The sequence below is a fragment of the Accipiter gentilis genome, chromosome 16 (genome assembly GCF_929443795.1).
Source record: "Accipiter gentilis chromosome 16, bAccGen1.1, whole genome shotgun sequence".
NCBI classification, from domain to species: domain Eukaryota; kingdom Metazoa; phylum Chordata; class Aves; order Accipitriformes; family Accipitridae; genus Astur; species Astur gentilis.
Genome location: NC_064895.1, coordinates 24,660,301 through 24,674,385, shown reverse-complemented (window position 1 = coordinate 24,674,385; position 14,085 = coordinate 24,660,301). Strand labels below are relative to the sequence as shown.

At 42.3% G+C, this 14,085-nt stretch overlaps 1 protein-coding gene across 1 annotated transcript in view; it reads right to left on the bottom strand.

Moving 5' to 3' along the window:
* The window catches only part of RCAN2 (regulator of calcineurin 2), a 90,522-nt gene extending 86,505 nt beyond the window's left edge, over positions 1–4,017 (bottom strand). Inside the window, exon 1 of the mRNA XM_049818521.1 lies at positions 3,957–4,017. The gene's annotated coding sequence lies outside the window, so the exon portion shown is untranslated. The remainder of the gene's footprint in view (positions 1–3,956) is intronic.
* Between the last annotated feature and the right edge of the window lie 10,068 nt (positions 4,018–14,085).

The window sequence follows — 14,085 nt, the reverse complement described above, 5'->3', positions numbered from 1 at the left end:
AGAGTACCCCAAGAGTGTAGTACTATTAACCCTTAGAAAACCATAGCAGCCACTACACTTCCAGACCCTATGTGGAATCTCGTCACTTCTTTTGTGCAATTCATACACACAATTTGCATCACTTTACACTGATATATGTCAATTCAAATTTCTCCTCCTGTAGTCAAGGGGTGCAGAGCTTGTAATGTGTCATAGTTCAAAACATTAAGCAAACATCCTTCCCACTGGAACAGACTATGTCATGTCAGTGTTTAACCCTGTAGATACTGTAATTGAAAGCTCTGTAGAGATTCCAGGTGGGAGCTACATATTCATTCTGTCACCTCACTATTTTTAGACATGGCACACCTCCAATTAAAATTAACAGAGATCAGCAGAAAATTACATTCGCTGGCAAACAGCAATAGCTTGCTGAAGTTTCTATTTGAAAAATTGTTATGAAAAAGTATTACTTTTTTAGTGTAAAACTGGAAGGGCAAATATGTTCCTTTTGTTATGAAGTTAGACCCCTACAGAGCAAAGAACTGCAGCTGAAATTTTGCTGAATGAATACAAATTGAGCACATGAAGCGCTTGAATGGATCAATGACTTATATATCACTAAGCACATAGAGATTTATCCATTGTTTTTATGGAAACTAATAATGCATTTCTTTGGTGACCATTTTCTTGTCTTAGAGTTTTAAAAAAGAGTCCCTGGGGGACATCAAGAAACAGGCACATATCTCTTGAAATTGCTAGGAAACTTTGCTTTTTTTTTTTTTATGAAACACTGCTTGCCATGACAAACAACATGACTAAAAATAGAATAAAGCAAACAAAATGTTACAAATAGAAGCTTTAAATATAATCACTATAAACTAAAAGTATTATTGAGTCCCAAGTGCAAACCTAGGAACAGTAATCTAAGGAATTAAGAAAATTTGGGAAAGACACAAAGCAAGAAAAAAGTTGCAGTTGTTTTTCTAGAAGGGTCCAGAAAAAATGCAGGGATTCTACTTTTGCTGCTACTGAAAAAAAAAACCCCAAACAACCAACAAAACCCCAAACGGCAAGTTTTACCATAATTCAAGGGGGGGGTGGGGGGGCAGCACAGGGAGGAATAAAACCCACTGAGTAAGATTTTATTGAAACAGTCAGTTTTTACTTAAAATAGTCACTGACAATGAAAGCAGAGTCACCAATTTCTGTAGCGTTACCCTAAGGATACAACAACTGCTTGCTGAAGTCAACTGGACCCACACTGAAGACTTTGGCAGAAGGCACAAGTATAACAGGGAAGTTCACATAGTAGTAGCCTGCTGAGATTTCACTCCATTCTGCAAAATGAACACTGGAGATCAGTATTATTTTTATATGGTGCTAATTCTTCACTATGGAAAGCTCCCATGGACTTAAATGGAGACGTTTTACTTACTTAGAAAAAGCAGAACAGGACCTTGTTTAACAGGGTTAATGAACTGTTGCAGTCTCAAAGGCCATATAGACTATAGTCACCACTTCCTTCAACCTGCACCCCTGCATCTCCCACCTGGACAACAACTATTCCCTTTACAGTAATAAAGATTTCCAGTACAGTGAAGTCCACTCATGTTTTAACTCCAATCTGGTTAGCACTACACAAAAACAGTGTCAATCTCCACTATGCCTCTTACAGAAGTGGCAGATATGAGGAAGAGGGTTTTTTGGGGGTTTTTTTGTTTTTTTTTTTTTTTTTAAATGCTAACTGGTGCAAATCCCAAGTGTTCTAATCCTTTCCATTGACATCCTAGCCGTATTAAATTTAGCTGAGACTTTGTAACTATTTTTGGAAGCTTTTAGCATCCAAAGGGACTATTATTCACTTTTATTCATCTAAAGCAGGGCTGGCCAGCTCAAGCAATTCAAGACCTGCATATTGCTCAGAAGGCTCAGCTGTGCCTCCCATGCCAGGGATGTATCCCATGACCAGTAAAGAAACTCAGTTGGCATGGTGGCTTGCTAAGCAATCTGTATCTCCAGCCCTGGAGAAAACAAGCCAGCCGACACTGGTGCTCCACCCTACTAAGCCAAGACTCCAGCCCCATCCCACAATAGGAAGATGACACTTTGAGCAACCAATGCCAGGGTTGAAGATTTTGCATGCTTTTCTTAAGATCAAGCAGCTGAGCTACAATTAATCAACCACTAAAGTTACCATGGTAACATTAAGGTATTCAAAGAACAAAAAAAACCATCCCCAAACCCCAAGAAACCAGAACAGAACAAGCTTTCTGATTACCTTCACTTGGCCTCTACGCTACTCTATTTAAAGCGAACCAGTTTTATAAGGGGCACACAGTATTACAACTTCACTGGCCTTCACCCAGATCTGTCACCTCACACAGGGGTCAGTGGAACACTCGTTTAATAGCCCTCTAGCTCGTAATGTAAAATTCATAACCATACCCAATCCTTACCAAGACCTACTTTCCCTTTCCCTGTTGGGAGGAAAAAAGGAAGAAACCATGTATGTCAGAGCTATGTGCAACAGGAGTTGTTCACAGTGTTGAACTCCTAGAAGATACTCAAGACACCATGATTACTTGGAATATAGTTTCAAAGTTTCCTTGAAAAGGATTTTCTGCTGGTACACACAAGTAATTTGTAACTTAAAAAACATTAAGGACACCAATGTAATGACAAACATTTTCAATACAGACAATGGCAAACCAAGACACTGAATCTGAATACACACTACAATATTTGGAAGAGGACAAGCTAGGACAACTTCTTCTCAGAAGTTTAAGGTGAATGGGACAGTTCCTACTGTCAGGCACTAGCAGTTACTAGTTAACAAAGTCAATAGTCTACAGAAAATCTTCTGTCCTTCTTTACTGAGATGTGTTTGTAGTTTTTCCGATTGTTTTATATTCTCACAGTAGTCAGACTTCCCTCTGTTCAGGAATGATGTGTAACCATGTAATGTAGTTTTACTGCAAGAATAAACGCAGTTTCTTTACAGTAGTTATGTATTTTCATAGAAAAAGAGTTTTCCCTCTCCTCCTCCAGAGCAACTATCCTAACTAGGAAAACAACAAAGAGCAAACCAATTTTTAAGTGCAGGACTTGAAAGCCTAACACAGAAGCATTCTCATTTGTACGAATTCTTTCGGCTGTATAAACCCATCCTGCATTCTCCCTTTAGGAAACTAGATTAAACTCCAAACTCCAGCAAGAAAGGGACCAAAATATTTTGGAGAGATACAAAAGAATCTAGGAAAGGTGGGAAAAAAAACCAAACCAACAACTTTGGAGAGCTACCTGTTACATAAGCATCAAACAACATCGGTGCGGGATGCTGCAGCTAACCTTAGATCAGCCCAAGAAGAGTCTCTCCCAGGGATACGGGCTTCACCGCATTCCTGCGCGCCAGCCCGAAGTTCTACAAGTAGCCGGGACAGGTCTGCATCCCTGCAAACGCCCACCTGTTTCGAGCCGACGGCCAGCGCTTCCCGCACGGCTGCAGAAAAAAACCCCTTCCCACCTCCCCTCCGCCTTCCCCACACGCCGGGATGCTCCCTCCCCTCACCAAGCCCCTCTCCGCCCCCGGCGGACCGACCCCCTGCCCCGGAGGACGAGCCGACACCACGTTCTCCCTCACCGCACACCTCCTCCTCCTCCTCCGGCCACCGGCCGCTTCCAGCCGCCCTCCCGCGGCTGCACGGCGGGAACCGACCCCGGCCGGAGGGCGGGCGTCCGCGGGGAAGCCCGGGACCCCCCCTCCGCGTCCGAAAAGCCACGGGTGAAAGGAGACCCGAGGTAAGAGCGGGGCCCGGGGAGGGAGCAGGACGGCGGGCGCCGCAGGGAGAGCCGGCGGGGCGGTTACATAACCCCGCCACGGCGGGCGCACGGCGCCAGGTCGGCGGGGCAGGGCTGCAACAGGGCGGCTCCGCCGGGGAAGGAGACCCTCACAGCGGCGGCGGCCCTTCCCTTACCTGCTGCGGCTCGCTCGTCCTTCGCCTCCGCGCCCGCCTCCCTCTGTGGTCGTCGTCGTCGCCGCCGCCGCCGAGCCCCGAGGACCGCGCCGCCGACTCCTCAGCGAGCGCCCCGCACCTCTCGCCTGCCCGCGCCGCTGAGGCGAAGGTGGAGGACAAGGCGGGAGGAGTGAGGGGACGCCGCAACCCAATCAGCGAACCCCTCCGCCCAAACGAGCGGGCGGGAGCCACCAATAAGCATGTGAGGAGCGAGCTGTCCCCGCCTCCCCCATCCTCTGGCCGCGCCCCTCACCTCCCACCGCTGCGCGCCCGATTTCGGTTGCCCGGGTGGGCGGCGGGGGCGAGGGGCTACGGCGTCCCCTGCTTCGTGTGGGGACGGGTGAGCCGGGGGGGGGGGGGGGGGTCTCGCGTCTCCCCCGGCACCCAGGGAGCGGTAGGAACCAGGAAGCGGTTTCTGGCCTCGTTACTAGTGCGTGGCAAAGTTTCCCTCCCTCAGGGTGTCGACCCCCTTGCCCTGAGGTGAGGTGGAGAGGTGGCGTGAGGTGAAGTGGGATGAGGTGAAGTGGGATGGGGTCGGGAGATGTGCGATGGTATGGGAGCGAGGAGAGGTGAGATGGGGTAGGGTAGGGGAGAGGCGGGACGGGAGGGGATGGGATGGGATGGACAGAGGTGGGGTGGGATGCTCACAGAGTGCCAGCACACTCTGCCATGGTTTTAGTGACAAACCTCCTAATCCCCCCCGTGGTGATTTTGTAGGGGAACAGAGCTCCCAACCGCCATTCCCATTTCTGACCACTGAAAAGCAAACTGACCCCTGAAGTGAGCTCCATCTGGAATGGATCCAGTTGTTGTTCATCTCTTCTTCAGACTAACAGGTGAATAAGGTGTATCTCACCATTACAGATGAAGCCAGAAGGTGCGTTTGTAGGACTCTTGAGGAACGTCAGGGTTACAGCGGAAAAAGGCTGATCGTGGTCATGATTTTAAAAAGAAGAGAAAGCATTCATATGCCCCCAAGGCATGCTTTATTAAAGGAAGGGCTATTTTCTCTCTTCCAGCTGTATGTCTGAGACTGCTAAGCGTCAGAGGCTAATGCTGATTTTCTGCGCTCTCTTCGGTTTGGAATGTAATACAGAGGGATTTAATCAATAGGGTGATATAGAAATGTAAATAGGTTTCTGTAAAGATGGCTTTGAAAATCTATAGAATATAATGGAGAACTAGAAGAGTCCCATATAATTATTAAATACCCTATAAAAATCCATGGAAGGAATAATTCTCCATTAGTTAAAAATCTATAAAAAGATGCGTGCCATTTAAAGCAGCACTTTCCAATAATAGCAGAAAAAACTGTTGTAATGAATGAAATCAATAGTGTATCCCACCTCATCTCTGCAAATACCTAAGAGCAATGCATTGTAGATTGTTGTATTTGGAACAGAGGAGTTTCTCCCTGGTCCCATTAACTAAGGACTGACATGCATGTCTGGCTTAGACACCTTCCAGGCTTTCTTCTTTGGTTCTACTTTTATTTTTTAATATATAATAGGTAACTGATAGCAGTAATTATTATTTCTTGTTGTTTTATCCTTGTACCTAAAATATGAACCCCTGACCACGATCTTATTGCTTTAGGCACTATGCAGAAGAGAAAGCAGGCTATGAAACCAAAGATATCGCAATATAAACTAATCAGGTTTTAAATCAAATCATATGCTTGTTGGGTTTTTTTTTGTTATTTTAAGAATTAAACCTGGTACAATATCTTCCTTTGTCTGCATTTACATGCGTTCCCTTTGCATGATGTCTTATTTTAATATTCTGAGTAGGAAAAGCATCCGCCATGCTTTTTCTGTCCCACATTTTGTTATACAATTTCTTTGTGTCTTCTTATCCCCATACCTCTTAACTGTGTCTTGTTCACAGTAGCCAGTCTCAAGTTTTATTCTTTTACATATTTTCATATTGGGAAGAATATTTTCATTGTGATGAAGTTGCCCTAGCATATTCTTCCCTTTTAGTAAAATGGGAATCTCTACAGTTATGAAAGCAAGCTAATTCATGTTCAGGAAAAATCAGAAACGCCTAAGTCAGTATTTTGGCTTTTATATGCATCCAGACATTATTGCTAAGATGAAGGGGGAAAAAAACCCCAAACTCCACTGTTTGCAGTAAAAACATCGTTCAAATTAGATAATAATGAGAATAGCAACAGTTGCAGGGTTTTTAATATCCCCTGTTGTAAACACTGAAGATTTCTCTTAGGAAAGGTTACAAAATAATATATTATTTAAACATGGAAAAGTCGTGCTGTGAAAATGAGAGTAAGAGCAACTGAGAGAACGTCCTTCTTGGAGTCACACCATTTACCCACTTAGGCCCCAGTGCTATTCAGGCCATGCAGCCTGAGTAGGCACCCTGTGCTTCCTAAATGCTGTGGGCATCTTCCCACAACCCAAGCAGTTGTAGAGTGCCAAAATCTGGAGGAAGCTGAAGTTCTGGAAAGGATACCAAAGGAGGTGATAAAACAGCTGCTACTTGCAAGATTTGCAAGCAGTGCTGTAGTCCTGCTCCCACAGAACAGAGTGGGAGTTTTGTTACTGATATCTCAGAGCACAGGCTTAGCCTATCTCATCCAAATCCTGAGTTGCTCATTATCTTCAGGCTGCACCTGCTTCTTATCTACAGATTTTATCTGTAAGCACAAGTGGCCTCTCAAATGTACTGAAGCAACAATGGTAAATTTCAGCGCAACTAAAGTGCTGTAACCAAAAGACTTTGGCCCCCTATGTAATGCTGATTTCTGATCATTAAAATGTGAACACTGCCTCACTCCTGAAGAAACCTTTGCAGGAGCTTTGGTGACAAAGTTTTCTTTTCTGAGAAGAAATAAGTGATGCCTCAAAATCTGTAGATTCTCAATAAGTGAGCGCTGCTTCTTTTACATTTCTGCTCACTGGGATAATCCAAAATTCTTTGGCCAGGTATGGATTATGATTTCTTGCAAATGGCTGAGTCTGGAGATTAGAGTGGATAAAGCAAGTAAAATTAATGTTGACTGTATCAGCACTAGCATACCCTTGACTGTTTCTGTTACTTTTTTAGAATATAAAAACACAGTTGGATCCATCTAGCTCTGTATCTTGTCTCCAGCAGTCAAGACTGGATGCTTAGTAAAACAGTGTAAAAATAGACTATGTATTCTTCTCCTATTTACCTTATAATTTTCCAGCAACTAGTGAGGTAGGGACTTCTGGAACTCAGGGTTGTTCCCAAGCTACTATGCTTAGTAGCTACCAGTGGTCCTGTTCTCTAGGAGTTTGTCTTAAGTCTTTTTGAGCCCATTTGTGCTTTTGCTTTCCAGAATGTGCCATGCGGTGATAATTCTTCACTGTGTAAAAACAATTTCAAGTATTCTTCCTGATTGTTTTATTAAGTGCTCCTTTGTTATAGAGGCAATAAATGAAATTTCTTTTTTGATCTTCTCACCATCATTATTTTCCAGACTTTAATTGGATTTCCCTTCAGCTGTCCCTCTTTCAAGCTGATGTACTTTTCTCCATTTCCAGTGTGAAAATTTATCACCATCCTCTCTATCCTTTATAATTTTACTAGAAAACACTACTTTCTTTGAGACTTAGATTCTACTAAAATGACTGTTGAATTTCGCTGGATCTGGAATGGGAAAAGCTGTATGGCCGAGGGATTCAGAAGGACTCTGAGCATATGAGCGACAGAGTCCTATGACTTTGAGGGTCCCCTCATCACCTAAGGGGGGAGCTACTAATTCTTAACATTCAATTCCCCTTTTTGTCCACTTCCTAGCCCCACACTAACATTTTCAGAGAGCTTTCCACCTCAACCTCCAGACATCCTGCAGCAAAAGCAGTAGCTCTAACCAGTGTCTGTGTATGTATAGTTAGGGTTATTTTTTCCCATGTATGTTACTTATCACCACTGAATTTCATCTGCTATTTTATCACCCAGTCACTCAGTACAGTCAGACACTGTTGCCTCGACACCTCTTCAGTTCCATCCTGTACATGTATAGCAACTGCAAAGCAGCTTAGATACAATGTGTTGCAGATGTTTAAATAAAAATGTGCAAAGGAAAGACCGCCTCTTTTTTTGTTATTTATCTACAGAACATTTTGCACTGTTCTGAGTGCAAGATTAATAATTACACCAATTAAAAAATGCTGCAGAAAAGGAGAGTATCCTTCACTTGCTGTAAAATTTCAGTGCCTGTAACGCCCTTGCACATGATGCTCCATGAGCAGGTTGATCATGGAGTAGGGCTGCTTCCTTCTTTGGGGATTTGGACATGCAGAGAAACACATGTTTCAGCTGTGCGCAGGGATGCTGTTTCTCTCCAAATCTGTTATGTGGGGGTCAGGCAAGAGGGGAGAACCTGTGGCACCGCTCTGGGAACCCCTGAGCTCCCAACCTTGCAGTGGGACAGCCCCTGCATTTGGCTCTATTGTTCACTAAACCCTCTCTCTGGTATATCCGTGTTGTTTCTGAGCATCTTCAGGGTCAGACAGAGGTCAAAGAGGAGGCTCGTGTTTTTTAAGGCAATGAGAACAGGAACAGAGAGTCTTCACATTTTCCATCCACTTCTGAGAGTGAGAGTTGCCTGGAAAAAGTCTTTTTGATTTGACATTGCAAAAGTTCCATATCTAACATAAAGTTCCACAAAATAGAGCTTTATTATCTTACAGCTAACCCTCAGTTTTGAAGACAACAAAAATGGCATGCCCCAATTTCTGGTTAAGGAATATTTTTAACCAGGAAATGGTTTTTTTTAGCCTAGATGCATGATAGATCAAGGGGGAAAATGGGTTTCATTGACTTTTAAAACAATCTTCATTTCAAGAAAGAAAAAAAAGCCTTTTTTCTGTAACAAGTAACATCCTTAAAGTACAAGTACAGTTCTCTCAAATCTGAAATATTATGGCCAGATTTAAATTCTCCCATTTGAATGAGGATGCTGAAAGATGAGGAGGTTTTCATTTTGTTGAAATATACGAGGTATTTAAGATGATTATTTTCACCTATGGGCTGCCTGTTTCTTCTCAGCTACCATCTCTATGCAAAATAAAGGCAGCGCTGTGTGAACTGCTGATTGCGTGTATACCTGCTACCAAAGCTACAAGCATCTCGTGAAGTAGAGGGATGACAACCTGCAGAGGTAGGATGTTAAGGAAACTGATTTCCTGGTTTCTTTAAAAGATTGTTGTTTCCTCTTGGTGTCCTTTTCCCAGTGGTCTTCTCTCTGCAGAGTCTTGGACTGTTTATTTTATCATGGAGTAGTTCACTAAGGTAAAGGCCTGTGCAAGGTACCGTGCAAATTCAAAAGCAGTCTTGGAGGTATAGTCACAATTCAACAGCATGACTGATAACATCAGCTCAAATTCCTCAGGAATAAATTGGTTTGCTGCCATGTGTTAACAAGTAGAAGCACTTGGTTTCTAGGATTTACCCAATCAAAATACAGGAAGCTAAAACATCTGGCTTGTCAAGATGATCATAAGGTTATAGAGGGAATGACAAAGATGCCAGACAAATAAAATCCAGGAAATGAGCACAGTTTAACCAGAACATAAATTCAGACTCTAAAAATACCGTCTTACCTTTCTGATACACTGATTTCTTATCTTTTTTTAGACTGAAATTCTCCAGGAAGGAAACTTCATGTATTTGAGGAAGTGCTAAGCATCATGATGGTATTTAGTACGTAATTCTTACCACCTCTCCTGCTATTTCTTAGATTTGTGATGAGAATTATTAGAAGTGACTTGCCCATTGTGACCCAAATGGAAATAAAAAAAATGCAATGAGCCATAGCTATGTGACCTCAAGCCAAACGCTTCAAACTCATGTACCTAAATATAGACACCTAAATAAATGGCCTGATTTTTAGAAGCACTGTGCAACTCTGAGAGTTGTAGGTGCTCTGAAAAATCAAGATGCTTATCTAGGTATCTAAATACAGACTGAGTTTCTGAATATATTATTTGATCTGCTTCAGAATGTAAACAACTAAGAAAACAAAGGTACTACAAATACTATTTTTACTGTGCTAATTAGAAGGCCACAGGGTGTAATCAACTGCAAGACACAATTTACTCCTATAAAGCAAATAGTGTGGTAATTATTGTTTATTAATTGTTGAGAAGTGGAATTCAGGAGCCCTAGTTCTGAAGCAGTGCTAGACAGGTTTGATGGAGAAATCCATTGTACTAGATTTAGTTGCCTTTTATTAATCTTTATCCATAATTATAGAGATTGACACAGAAAAGCTCAAAAATGTCAGCTTAAGGAGTTTTGTTTATATTGAGAGATCATAAAAAATTATTTATGTGTTTCATTCTCTTAAAGTGTGATCCATAGTCCTAAGGATTTTTGTGTTTTTCTTTTATTTCTGAAACCTTCGTTCATTATTCTGACACTTTTAGGTGACTGTTGCAGGCGTAATTGGAATATCATTGGAAGCAGAAGAGTGTGAATGATGAGTTTTTAGTCAGCACATGACACCACATACACATTCAGTTAATAGAAAATAAGCAGCTCAAGCAGGTAAGTAACAACTGAGACTATATTTTTGTGCCTGAATTGTGCCTAGAAGTAAAAACTTACACACACAGCCTTTTTCAACACTTCTACTAAGACATGTTTTGTTTAGACACATTATGTTAGTGTATGCCTGTAGATGTTATTATTTTTACATATTATGGCACTAGAAATCTAGAAATACATCAATGATTGACAGTTGGCCCCTAGATGGTGCCAGTGCCTACATACTGCCAGCCCTTGTGCAAGGTGAACACTGGAGATGGCAAAACAGAAATGGTCTTTGTGACACAGATATTCTTGGGCAGTCATAGCTTCTACGACATTGAGTCATTGCAGCAGAGCAACCTCTGAAGAGTGTTCTTCTTTCACATCAGCCAGAGCGAACTATCTACCCCTTCCTCCTGCTCTCCCAGCAGTGTGACAAAGCTCCAAAAGAGATAGCCAGTCCATCCAGGCATTATGTCCTACCGAGGCACTGATCTGCCAGTCGTACCCTTGCAGAGTTGCGCTCCAACTTTGAGTTTTTCAGATATTTGGCAGCCTGGCTATCTGAAAATCCTGAAGGATGGAGTAAGCTGGGCTTACAGCTGAGCTGGGAAGAGGGAAAAAGGGTACTGGTGAAGTTCCCAGGAAGGACAGGAACAGTAAAGGGAAGTTGAAAGGGAAGGGAGAGAAGAAACAGGACCTCTGGTCTAGATTCTGCCTTTGGGGTGCTCCAATGCTACCTCTGGAAGAAGCTCGCTGTGCTGTGAATTCATTAGGTAAATCTGTTTGCAGAGAGAGCCTGTGCTAGAGATGTCCCATTCAGACAACCAGCCCAACAAGACATCCAGAGGCACAGCGTGCTCCCAGGCTGTGAGATGCTTCGAGTCCAGAAAGTAGGACAGCCCCAGCTCCCACCCTTTACTCAGCTTCCACCTTCGGCCCCTGTACAAAGATGCCAACACTGGCATGTCTCTGTGTGGAGGGGTAAATGTGTCTTGTCATGTGCAGATCAGTGCTGGCAGGTGTGGTAGCTCAGAGCAAATGCTTTAGTGATTGCAACTTTTGCTATGTTCTGTCACTTGGATTTGTCCTGGCTTGTGGGTATGTAGAGAACTTACTACCCGATTTCTTCCTACAGACCCCTATGCCTACATGTGCAAACTGCACATGTCCACAAAACCTCTGAACCAGACTGCAAGGACAGAGTCTGTAAGAAAGATTTAGCAAGGCTGAATATATTGATTAATACCCAAAGGACAGAATATAACCATCTCCTGCTGATTCAGGTCTTTTTATTAATTTAAGGAACAACCAGATCATTGTGATGAGACTGGCTTTTAACAAAGTGGTGCTTGATTTCCATTCATGGTAAGCAAAGACCAGTTGCCAGGTTTTCAGATAGTAAAACATTCATTGGTTTATTTTTTCAGAAAAAGGAGCTTCAAACCTCAGGTTTAATGCCTGAAAACACCCTTCTAATAATCCTTTTTTATGTGTATATTATTCCAGTTCTATAAACAAGCTTAAAATAGTAAATTATAATACCAAGGTTTGGACAGAGGAAGAGTGTCAAAGGCAGTATCTTGAGCTGTAATGAATTACTTAAAGAGTAGAACTCTAAGTATCTTGCACTGTTCATCTATTCATTTTAATGTGGGAATCACACTTGAGCAGCCATGTCACGATACTGGAATGCACTTGATTTTCTTTTGGTATCAAGCAAACAGAAGGACACACTTAATGCTTTTCTGAGCAATGATGGTTTTCAGAATAAAGGCCAGATAAAAGGCCAATGACTTGAAATTGCCCCTGGATCTGTGTCAGCAGTAAACAAAGACCAATGCTATGAACCCACTGAAACTTTCGTGTTTAACTCGGAAGAGTCAAGTCTAGCAACAGTTGAGACCTTTGACATGAGAAAGAGTGACAGAGCCCTATCTTCAGCTTGGAGCACACTTTACCAGTGCAAGACCCCACAGTTAGAGGAGTCTGGAAATGCAGCGCTGAAGGACTACATCCATAGAGCCTTGTTAGGCTCTTCTTTGGGTCAGATATTCACAGAAATCACTGGTAATTGTCTCTGAGCAAGGACCCAGGAAAAAGGGAATGCCAAATCTTGCCGTTCCCTAATTACACTTTGCAAAGAACACAATCCTCCTTAGCTTTAGGCTTCTCTGGCCAGCTGTGATTACCTAATCTGATATCTGCCTTGTGTGGGGTATTATACCCTCAGAAAAGATGTTTTCTGCCCTTGTAGACTACCTAAAAGTTGCTTTTTGGAAACGGAATGCCTGTATAGAGAATTTAGGTCTTCAGACTTTTCTGATTTGTGTTTTGCAGATTCCTGAAAAGTAATCACCTTGCCTTTCCCTCCTTTCTCTACCCCAGGAATGTACACACACCAGATCAAAAGCTTTTCTTTCAGAAAAATGTGCAATTTTGTTTTCAGGACTATTAATATAGAAATGTAATTTCAGTACTTGATAAAACAATTTCATTTACTGTTCTGCATTTTTACCTTATTTCAGGTGGGAATCTGCTCATTTTCACTTTGGTTTAACTTTGGTATCCTCAGTCTTCGCTCAAGTCACTTCTAGCATTCCCTTGCTTAAGCTAACCAGATTGACTCCAAGGCTTGGCAGGCTTAGCAACATTTTCAACTTTCTGATTTAGCTCTGATGTTTCTCAAATTTATCAGCAGCCTTTTGGAATTACAGCCAGGGCAGTTACAGTGCTATCAATGGAAGATGTAGTATCTCCTCTCCAGCACAGAAGTCCTCATTTTCATCTCCAAAATCTGTGTTATTCCCTTCAGACATAATATCCCACTGGAGCTCGGGCCCAGTTGTTTGCTCATGTGCCATGACTCCTTCCTTACTTCTCTTTTTCGAAGCTGCAAAGATTTAGCAGTAATAGTTGCACTGTACTGTACATTAAGATCTTTCAATGCTTGTTAGTCCAATACTCTGCTTGGTACTTGGGAAAGATGATGTATCAAATTTCTAATGCAGTAAAAGCAGTACACAAGTGAAAAAGCCTGATACAACTTAGGAAAGTTATAGATGTAGTTCCTGTCTCACAGGTAGCTGGTAGACAACCTTCTAGGTAACGCTCCTCTGTAGTGGTTGGTTTTATGAAAGGATGTTGTATTTTTACTCAACAAAAAGTTTGTCTGTAGTCTTTAAATTCCAAACTTTGCATTAAAACCAAAATATTTCTGAAGCATCTGGGGTACAGCTGTTTCATCAGCATCTTAAAAATTGTGAACTAAGAGATTTTAAGTATTTCTTCTGATTATTTTGACTGTAACTCTACAAGTAATGTAATTTACCAGTAACACAAGTATGACAGTTCCAATTCAGGAAAGCACATAACTTATCCAAAGTCTTACATACTATCAATAAGCAGGCTTGAGGGCTTTAATGAGTATGAGCCATACTTACAAATTTTAATCCATACGGACTTTGCAGCAGTGGGTAATTACCATTATTACCCCAAGGTATAGCTGAGGAAACTGAGTCACTGAGGGATGAAGTGATTCACCCAAAGAGCACAATGAGTCAATAGG